The sequence below is a fragment of the Heterodontus francisci genome, chromosome 24, assembly GCF_036365525.1.
Source record: "Heterodontus francisci isolate sHetFra1 chromosome 24, sHetFra1.hap1, whole genome shotgun sequence".
In the NCBI taxonomy this organism is placed as follows: domain Eukaryota; kingdom Metazoa; phylum Chordata; class Chondrichthyes; order Heterodontiformes; family Heterodontidae; genus Heterodontus; species Heterodontus francisci.
This window is the reverse complement of record NC_090394.1, coordinates 78854287-78863373: the sequence shown is the minus strand read 5'-3', so window position 1 is coordinate 78863373 and position 9087 is coordinate 78854287. Positions and strand designations below refer to the sequence as shown.

The 9087-nt window shown below is 49.9% G+C and overlaps 1 protein-coding gene across 1 annotated transcript in view; it reads left to right on the top strand.

The window, feature by feature from the left end:
* The first annotated feature begins 5155 nt into the window (after positions 1-5155).
* The window catches only part of abca3b (ATP-binding cassette, sub-family A (ABC1), member 3b), a 113823-nt gene continuing 109891 nt past the window's right edge, over positions 5156-9087 (top strand). Inside the window, 1 exon segment of the mRNA XM_068056738.1 lies at positions 5156-5349. The gene's annotated coding sequence lies outside the window, so the exon portion shown is untranslated.

Here is a 9087-nt window from a genome sequence, read left to right as displayed (position 1 = left end):
TAGCGGTTGTTCTCTCTCCTTCCTTCCTTCCTTTTGCTATATCTTGATAGACCATCAGAAGTTGTTTTTTTATGTAAGCTCAATACTCCGTTCTTTAAGCTTAACAGTCAGGATTCCCGAAAGATCCACTGCTTTATACTCTAGATCTCTTTGATGTATAAAGAGATTTCACTGCTGTAGAAGCAAGCTGTTGTAATGATATTCCCCTCAGGAGACTTTTCTAATAGAATCAGAGCCCATCTTGTGGTTTCTTGACATAGTATCCAGCCATTAATAGCATAAAGGCAATGTAAATCCCATTTTTATCTTTAACGTACAGACCAGACATCTTTGCTAGCTGTTACAGAGAATGAGGCTAACCAGCTGAGGAGAATTGATCACTTCCAAAGACTATTTACGTCAATTAACCAGGTGGCAGTAGGGTGCTGCACACAACCACACCACAATCTGTCTTGCACTTGTGTGTTCTTACGTACAGGGGCTCTTTATCCCTGACTTGTGCACACGCTGTTTCATTCACTGTTTTGTGTTCTCTCCCTTGTGCGCTCTCTCGCATGCTATTGCTTGGTGCCCATGTTGCTGGACTGCTGATGGGAGATCAGCAGTATTCAAACTCTTTCCAAATCAATTCTAAGCACTCGGTGGTTTGGGATCCGCTAATCATCATACATCCAAACGATTATTGGCAGCAAAATGCACTCATGTGAATGCTGATGGGCAGCATCACTTCAGTCGATCATTTGTGTATGACGCAGCTCCTGAATACAGATGAATATTGAGATCTTGGATCGTATTTGCAGTTCTTAGGGTTTTGGCTCTTGGTTGTAATTTAACAGCAAAATGTTCCTGCTGGCCCAAAAATGTAAAGTTGTCAAGCTGTCTATTTTTCCTGGCCCAACCCAAATGACGTGTCCATGACCGAATTCATACTTAGAATTGAATGGCAGGTGCTGTCAGTGTCTATAACTCTGTAATCCCCTTCTAGGGGCTAAATTTGAGTTCATGTTTCAAGGAGAGTGAGGCTGGGGAAGCCTCACCCAGTGCTCTCCTTTCCCTGCAATTCAGGCAGTGGATAAAGCTATCCTCCGGAACACACAAATGGAAAATAGGCCCTTGCCTTCATTTGTTTTGTTTCTTCTGGAAGTGTTCTTCACATGTACAGGAATGGTTACCCTGAGCACAGCTGACTTGGTTTAACTGCCAGTGAGAGGTGTTTGCAGAGTTCCCATATGCTACCTCTTTGAACAGTGGACCTGCTTTTCTCACTGCTGCTCTGGAATGTAAAGTACTGGAGGATGGTGAGAGAGAAGTTGTAGGACATCGATCAATGTTTTCTGTAGAATGGACTTCTGGGGCCTATAAAACAGTGGTAGCTCTGAAACCAGCAAGCTGGTACTTAAATCTTGTGCGACTTTAGCTAACCAGTAGAATAGATGCCTGAAAATATATTTACATGACAGTGATTGAGTGCAGCACTGGCCTTAATCTTCTAATCCTCCTTAGATATGGGGGTGGGTCCAGAGAACTGGAGAATTGCAAATGTTACACCCTTGTTCAAAAAAGATTGTAAGGATGAATCCAGCAACTACGGGCCAGTCAGTTTAACCACGATGGTGGGAAAACTTTTAGAGATGATAATCTGGGACAAAATTAAGTCACTTGGACCTGCGGATTAATTAAGGAAAGCCAGCACAATTCTAAAGTGGGTGCAAGGACAGAGTCCTGGGAGTAGATGGGATCTAAAATGGACCGGGTCCGGAGGGACACGATGTTCAAATCTCTGGACAAGGGCGGGAAAAATGTACCCAACGCGGCCCTCATCCTGATGACCATCTTCGTGTGCGGCTGCATCAAGCTGTGTGTAGATCCCCAGTACGCAAACTCCAAGTGTCACTACGTGCTGAGGTTCTATCTGTCCCGGTGTTGCGAAGGATGGGCCTGGTCACATTGCCGCGGAACGCTCCATGCAGTTGGGCGGTGCCGTACCACCTATCCTTCGTGGAGCAGTTTCTGCGGGAAAACACCTTTGACCACCAATCCATCAGGCAGTGGTCTGCACGGAATGTCCTCAAGGCCCTACGGGAAAAGGAAACGGTGGATCATGTCGGATGGTTCCCCGAGCAGACCGTCAGTCATTTGGCGGAATGCCTCATCACCAGAACTTTGCTGAGGGACGCACTAAAGCTTGGGCAGCCGCAGCAAAGGCTCAATGGAGAAAGACCACAGTGTAAGGTCCCCCCCACCAAGCTGGACTGAGGGGCTGGATCCATGGGAAACCCCTCGAACTGTATCGTTAATATTCTCAATTGCTGTAAATGTAAAACTGTAATTGACATGACAATTGTGAAACGGAAGGGTTGGGAAGAAACTCATGACAGTATTGAAGGAAACTGATCTCCCTTGCAATGTTTGTATTTTTTGGTGCTGTTTGGAAACTGTTTGGCAATGTAATTTTTACAGATTTTTATGAATAAAGTATATTTTGGAAATAAAAAAAAAAAATATGGGATCCTGGGCTTTATAAATAGAGGCATAGAGTACAAACGAAGGAGGTTGTGGTCTCAACTGGAGTATTGTGCCCAGTTTTGGCCACTGCACTTTTAGGAAGGATGTGAAGGCCTTAGCAAGGGTGCAGAAAAGATTGGTGCGAATGGTTCCAGGGATGAGGAACTTCAGTTACGTGGGTAGATTGGCGAAGCTGGGGTTGTTCTCAGAGAAGCGAAGGTTGAGAGGAGATTTGATAGAAGTGCTCAAAATTGTGATGGATCTGGACAGAGTAGATGGGGAGAAAGGGTTCCCATTGGCGAAAGGGTCTGAGAACAAGAGGGCACACTTAAAGTGATTGGAAAAAGAATCAACGGTGACCTGAGTTAAATCATTTTTACACAGTGAGTGTTTAGGATCTGGAATGCACTGCCTGAGAGTGTGGTGGAGGCAGATTCAATCATGGCTTTCAAAAGGAATTGGATAAGCACCTGAAGAGTAGAATTTGCTGGGCTACGGGTAAGGGCAGGGGAGTGGGACTAACTGAGTTGCTCTTGCAGAGAGCTGACATGGACACGATGGGCTGAATGGCCTCCTGTGCTGTAACAGTTCTGTGTGTGTGCAGGGCATAGGTTTGTTGTAATAACACTCCATGTTGTGCCTTTAAAATCTCAGCCTTGCCTTTAGAAAGAATTGATCTTTACGTCCTCAGGAAATCCTGAAGTACTTCAGCCAATGAATTCCTTTTGAGGATTTTTAAAAACTGAATTCAGATTTTCAAACTGCAGTGGTCGGATTTGAACTTGTGTTCAAATTATTAGTGCAGGCCTGTATTTGCTATTCCAGTAAAATAACCAATACTCTACCATACCCAACAATATAATCTGATTGCCTCTGTATATTGCATTGAAAATCTGAGCAGTTAGTTATGTTAAACCTATATAGAATCTAGGTTAGACCACACTTGGCGTACTGTTCATAGTTCTGCCTCCATATTACAAAAAAGGTACTGATGCACTGGAGAAGGTACAAAAATATTTACAAGACTGAAACCAGACCTGAAAGGTTCTAACTATTTGGCAAGACTGAACAGACTGGAGCTCTTTTCTCTAGAAAAGTGAAGGCTGAGGGGTGACCTGATAGGTCTTCAAAATTATGAAGGGGTTTGATTGAGTAGATATAGAGAAGATGGTTCCATTTGCAGGGAGACCATAAGTATAAGACAGCCACTAATAAATGCAATAGGAAATTCTGGAGAAACTTTGTTTACCCAGAGAGTGGTGAGAATGTGGAACTTGCTATCCTAAAGAGTAATTGAGGCCAATAGCATAGTTGCATTTAAGGGGAAACTAGATATGTAACAACAACAAATTGTATTTTTATAGCAGCCTTAACATAGTAAAATGTCTTGAGGCGCTTCACAGGAGCGTTATCAAATAAAATGTGACACCAAGTCAGATAAGGAGACATTAGGACAGATGACCAAAAGCTTGGTCCAAGAGGTAGGTTTTAAGGAGGGTAGAGAGGCGGAGAGGTTTAGGGAAGGAATTCCAGAGTTTAGGGCCCAGGGAAACTCGTGGTTCTGATGAAAGGTAATAGTCCTGAAATGTTAACTCTGTTTCTCTCTTCACAGATGCTGCTAGACCTGCTGTGTATTTCCAGCACTGTGTTTTAACTCGAGAACAAGCTGCTTTAGGCCAGAGAAAGCATGGCTGCCAATGGAGTACATGAGGGAGAAAGGGATAGAAGGATATGCTGATATGGTGAGGTAAAGAGGAGAGGAAGGAGATCTGTGTAGAGCATAAACACCAGCACAGACCTGTTGGGTTGAATGGCCTGTTTCTCTGCTTTACATTCTGTGTGTGTGTGCAGGGGAGGGGATGAGCAGGAGGAGACCATTCAGCCCCTCAAGGCTGTTCTGGCATTAAATGAAATAATTTCTCGATGGCAGAGAAGTGCCTACCTGGAGGCACAGGTTGGCCTTTAAGTTACCCTGGAGTGTGACTGGCAAAGGTTTACAGATTGGGCCTAGCAGCTGGGTTATGGTGCACGATATGTCGAACCTAAAAGTGGCACAAAATGTTCCTGCTGCCAAAAGCATTCTATTTTTGGAACTGATTGCACAGGTTTTGCAAACTTCAGCTTAAAAACACACAAGCAGTGTGTTTCAATGATCAGCACCTGCTCCGTGACACTTGTTAAACCAGATTCCTCAGACTGTGCTACACAATTGAATGTTGACAGGGTAATGCCACATGCCGCACTGATCAACATCATTGTTTCTTTACTGAGTTCTGTGGGGAAATTTCTCCCTGTAGGTTGCCGCTTTCTGTTGCACAGTGAAAACTGCTCTTAATTGCTACCCTTGGGTGTTGGTGGACAAATGGGGGCCAAACTTTTTAGTGTTTTTCATATTTTGGGGGGTTTATTTCTTGTACGCAGGCCACCTAGTAATGGTTTGCTGCACATTTGTTAAAGGGTCTCCTGCAGTCGGATTAGTTAAAGAGTTTCTTGCAGACAGATTGGTTAAACGGTCTCCTGCAGTCGGATTGGTTAAAGGGTTTCCTGTAGTTGGATTGGTTAAAGGGGTTCCTCCCCCTGCTGATTTTAAACAAAGCAGCCCATCCCAAATTGAAAATCTGCTGAGAATGATCAGGCTGTGCCCCGAGAGATTATACAAACATCTAGAACATTCGCTCACTTAATACATTTCACAAACAAAAACACTTTGGCTCAGGTATCGCTGTGCTATCATGTGTTGAATAACAGGCAAAGTGTGAGTGACAGAAGTTCAAAATTGGAAGAAACGGTGCAGAAAATAATCCCCTATTATATGGCAAAGTAATAGTGCAAATTTACCTGTTGGTGAGTACGACTGATTTTCAATGGGGAAAGCTCGGCTGAGGAAATAATACATAATGCGGAAGGTGAGATTGTTAGAACAGATGAGACACAGAGCTGGGAGAATGGAATGGAGTTGTTATAGAAAGCATAGTGAGAAGTGTAATATGATCAATGTTGGTGTTGGTGCAAAGCTGAGCCTTGAGAAAAAGAATTCCGGGAAGGGAAGAGCCAGAGCCAGAGCCAGACCAGGTGATGGTACAGGAGGGGTGGGAATTGGAAGCATAGTTAATGAGATTCTCTAGTTGAGGCCGAGAGCAGGAATTGATACAGATAGTCATTAATGGAATGAAGAAAGGTGAATGTTTTACCAATTTAACATTACATTACCATGTAAGTAATAGTACAGAAGATTATTGAGTCCATCACTCAACTGTGTCTAATATTGTTCACATTTTAAACCAAAAGCAAAATACTGCAGGTGCTGGAAATCTGAAATAAACAGAAATGCTGAAAACACTGAACTGGTCAGGCAGCATCTGTGCAGAGAGGACATGGGCTTAATGTTTCGGCTCAATGAACGTTGATCAGAACTGTAAAAACACATCACATTCTAACACTATGATCAGAAAATACAAGTGATGCCCTTTAAACAATCTATTCAAGGATCCATGGGCTCTAGGATCTGCATTTTAATCTATTTAAAGGGAGTTGAGTAAAATTTAAGTGTTCGTGAATGTTGTGACCATTTAATGTAATTAAATTGATACAGATACTGTTTGCCAAAAAGTGGACTCTCAACTCTTGTTACTTTGGCAACACCTGGCAAATATTTGTGTATATATAAAATCTGATTTATAAACGTTGTAATTTACTGAGAAAAGATCAAGGCAATCTCAATGCTGCTGACATGCGAATTGATCCAAGGTTGTTTTTGTATCCTTCTGCAATCATTGCAGCAAATGGGATTACTTTGACAATTAAATGATGAAACTTTTTCTTTAAAACATCTACGTATTTCACCTGATGGGGTGAGCTTTGTCCTGACCACAGTTCCCTGTCTTTTTGTTGGAGAGAATTGCCGATGAGCTGCTCACAGTGAGATTGTTGTGCTCTTTCTCCACCATCTCCCTCGCTGCCCGCCTTTCCCTCCCTCGCTGCCCGCCTTTCCCTCCCTCGCTGCCCGCCTTTCTCTCCCTCTCTCTCTCTCTCTGTCCCCCTCCCTCTCTCTCTCTCTGTCCCCCCCTCTCTCTCTCTCTCTCTCTCTGTCCCCCCCTCTCTCTCCCCCCCCCTCTCTCTCCCCCCCTCTCTCTCTCTCTCTGTCCCTCTCTCTCTCTCTCTCTCTCTCTCCGTCCCCCTCTCTCTCTCTCTCTGTCCCCCTCTCTCTCTCTCTCTCTCTCTCTCTGTCCCCCCCTCTCTCTCTCTCTCTGTCCCTCTCTCTCTCTCTCTCTCTCTCTCCGTCCCCCTCTCTCTCTCTCTCTCTGTCCCCCTCTCTCTCTCTCTCTCTCTCTCTCTGTCCCCCTCTCTCTCTCTCTCTCTCTCTCTCTCTCTGTCCCCCTCTCTCTCTCTCTCTCTCTGTCCCCCTCTCTCTCTCTCTCTCTGTCCCCCCCCCCCTCTCTCTCTGTCCCCCCCCCCTCTCTCTCTGTCCCCCCCCCCTCTCTCTCTGTCCCCCCCCTCTCTCTCTCTGTCCCCCCCCTCTCTCTCTCTCCCCCTCCCACCTCTCTCTCTGTCCCCCCCCCCTCTCTCTCTCTGTCCCCCCCCCTCTCTCTCTCTGTCCCCCCCCCCTCTCTCTCTGTCCCCCCCCTCTCTCTCTGTCCCCCCCCTCTCTCTCTCTGTCCCCCCCCTCTCTCTCTCTGTGTCCCCCCCCCCTCTCTCTCTCTGTCCCCCCCCTCTCTCTCTCTGTCCCCCCCCCTCTCTCTCTCTGTCCCCCCCCCTCTCTCTCTCTGTCCCCCCCCTCTCTCTCTCTCTGTCCCCCCCCTCTCTCTCTCTGTCCCCCCCCTCTCTCTCTCTGTCCCCCCCCTCTCTCTCTCTGTCCCCCCCCTCTCTCTCTCTGTCCCCCCCCCTCTCTCTCTCTGTCCCCCCCCTCTCTCTCTCTCCCCCCTCTCTCTCTCTGTCCCCCCCCCCCTCTCTCTCTGTCCCCCCCCCTCTCTCTCTGTCCCCCCCCCTCTCTGTCCCCCCCCCTCTCTGTCCCCCCCCCCTCTCTGTCCCCCCCCCCCCTCTCTCTGTCCCCCCCCCCTCTCTCTGTCCCCCCCCTCTCTCTCTGTCCCCCCCCCTCTCTCTCTGTCCCCCCCCTCTCTCTCTGTCCCCCCCCTCTCTCTCTGTCCCCCCCCTCTCTCTCTGTCCCCCCCCCTCTCTCACTGTCCCCCCCCTCTCTCTCTGTCCCCCCCCTCTCTCTCTCTGTCCCCCCTCTCTCTCTCTGTCCCCCCCCCTCTCTCTCTCTGTCCCCCCCCCTCTCTCTCTCTGTCCCCCCCCCTCTCTCTCTGTCCCCCCCCCTCTCTCTCTCTGTCCCCCCCCCTCTCTCTCTCTGTCCCCCCCCTCTCTCTCTCTGTCCCCCCCCCCCCTCTCTCTGTCCCCCCCCCTCTCTCTCTCTGTCCCCCCCCTCTCTCTCTGTCCCCCCCCTCTCTCTCTCTGTCCCCCCCCCTCTCTCTCTCTGTCCCCCCCCTCTCTCTGTCCCCCCCCCTCTCTCTCTCTGTCCCCCCCCCCTCTCTCTCTCTGTCCCCCCCCCCTCTCTCTCTCTGTCCCCCCCCCCCTCTCTCTCTGTCCCCCCCCTCTCTCTCTCTGTCCCCCCCCTCTCTCTCTCTGTCCCCCCCCTCTCTCTCTCTGTCCCCCCCTCTCTCTCTCTGTCCCCCCCTCTCTCTCTCTGTCCCCCCCTCTCTCTCTGTCCCCCCCCCTCTCTCTCTCTGTCCCCCCCCCTCTCTCCCTCTCTTTACCCCCCCCCCTCTCTCTCTCTGTCCCCCCCCTCTCTCTCTCTCTGTCCCCCCCCCTCTCTCTCTGTCCCCCCCCCTCTCTCTCTGTCCCCCCCCCTCTCTCTCTGTCCCCCCCCCCTCTCTCTCTGTCCCCCCCCCTCTCTCTCTGTCCCCCCCTCTCTCTCTGTCCCCCCCCTCTCTCTCTGTCCCCCCCTCTCTCTCTGTCCCCCCCCTCTCTCTCTGTCCCCCCCCCTCTCTCTCTGTCCCCCCCCCCTCTCTCTGTCCCCCCCCCTCTCTCTCTGTCCCCCCCTCTCTCTCTGTCCCCCCCCTCTCTCTCTCTGTCCCCCCCCCTCTCTCTCTCTCTGTCCCCCCCCTCTCTCTCTCTGCCCCCCCCCTCTCTCTCTCTGTCCCCCCCCTCTCTCTCTCTGTCCCCCCCCTCTCTCTCTGTCCCCCCCCTCTCTCTCTGTCCCCCCCCCTCTCTCTCTGTCCCCCCCCCTCTCTCTCTGTCCCCCCCTCCCTCTCTCTGTCCCCCCCCTCTCTCTCTCTCTGTCCCCCCCCTCTCTCTCTCTCTGTCCCCCCCCTCTCTCTCTCTCTGTCCCCCCCCCTCTCTCTCTCTCTGTCCCCCCCCTCTCTCTCTCTCTGTCCCCCCCCTCTCTCTCTCTCTGTCCCCCCACTCTCTCTCTCTCTGTCCCCCCCTCTCTCTCTCTCTGTCCCCCCCCCTCTCTCTCTCTGTCCCCCCCCTCTCTCTCTCTGTCCCCCCCCTCTCTCTCTCTGTCCCCCCCCTCTCTCTCTCTGTCCCCCCCCCCCTCTCTCTCTGTCCCCCCCTCTCTCTCTGTCCCCCCCCCTCTCTCTGTCC